This window comes from Arachis ipaensis, chromosome B05 (genome assembly GCF_000816755.2).
Source record: "Arachis ipaensis cultivar K30076 chromosome B05, Araip1.1, whole genome shotgun sequence".
Taxonomy (NCBI): Eukaryota; Viridiplantae; Streptophyta; class Magnoliopsida; order Fabales; family Fabaceae; genus Arachis; species Arachis ipaensis.
This window is the reverse complement of record NC_029789.2, coordinates 13578780-13580201: the sequence shown is the minus strand read 5'-3', so window position 1 is coordinate 13580201 and position 1422 is coordinate 13578780. Positions and strand designations below refer to the sequence as shown.

The window sequence follows — 1422 nt, the reverse complement described above, 5'->3', positions numbered from 1 at the left end:
AACGTGTGTCTGACAATCACCTCCGTTCTACATCAGATTGAATGAATATCTCTTAGATTCCTTAATCAGGATCTCCGTGGTATAAGCTAGATAGATAGCAGCATTCATGAGAATTCGGAAAGTCTAAACCTTGTCTGTGGTATTCCGAGTAGGATTCTGGGATTGAATGGCTGTGATGAGCTTCAAACTCACGAGTGCTGGGCGTAGTGACAGACGCAAAAGGATAGCAAATCCTATTCCGGTACAATTGAGAACCTGCAGATGATTAGCCGTGCGGTGACAGCGCACTTGGACCCTTTTCACTGGAAGGATGGATGGTAGCCATTGACAACGGTGATCCACCAACACACAGCTTGCCATAGGAGAAACGTGCGTGCATGGACAAGAAGGCAGAGGAAAGCAGAGATTCATAAGACAAAGCATCTCCAAAACTCCAACACATTCTCCATTATTACATACCAAGTATTTATTTTATGTTCCCTTGTTCATTTGCAAGTCAACTGATAATTATAATTGACCTCCTAACTGAGATTTACAAGATAACCATAGATTGCTTCAAACCAACAATCTCTGTGGGATTCGACCCTTACTCACATAAGGTATTACTTGGACGACTCAGTGCACTTACTGGTTAGTTGTATCGTGCACCAAGTTTTTGGCGCCGTTGCCGGGGATTGTTCGAGTTTTCGGCAAGCTTTTGGTCCGGTAACATCAGTGCCAAGTTTGATCCGGCAACAACACCAAGTTTTTGGCGCCGTTGCCGGGGATTGTTTGAGTTTGGACAACTGACGGCTTATTTTGTTGCTTAGATTAGGAAAAATTTTTCTTTTTGGTTTAGAGTCTTTTATTATTTATACATTGTTAAAACACTTTAAATTTATAACTCAATTAGTTAGAGCGTGGTGCTTATGTTCTTGGTAATTGGCTATCCTATTTTTAAAATATTTTTCAAAAATAATTTTTCTTTGAATAAATCTTGTGCCAAACTCTAAGTTTGGTGTTTTCTTGTTGATTTTTCTTTGTTTTTCGAAAATTTTAGTTTGGTTTTCTAAAAATTTTAAGTTTGGTGTTCTTTCTTCATGTTCTTGTGTTCTTGTGAGTCTTTAAAGTGTTCTTGAGTTTTCCTTGTGTCTTGATCTTAAAATTTTAAGTTTGGTGTTCCTTGGTGTTTTCCCTCCAAAATTTTCGAAAACAAGGAGCATTAGATCTAAAAATTTTAAATCTTGTGCTATTTTATTGTTTTTCTTTCCTCACTAAATTCAAAAATATATTTTCTCTCTAATTTTAAAACAATTTTCGAAAATTATTTTTAAAAATTTAAAATCTTTTCCAAATCATATCTTTTTCAAAACTCCCTAACCATTTTTTTTCTTTTCTCTCTCTCCATTTTTCGAAAATCTTCACCCATTTTTATTTATTTTA

General features: G+C 35.7%; 1 pseudogene; it reads left to right on the top strand.

Moving 5' to 3' along the window:
• Positions 1–1422, top strand: part of LOC110271924 — a 27830-nt pseudogene that overhangs the window by 1364 nt on the left and 25044 nt on the right.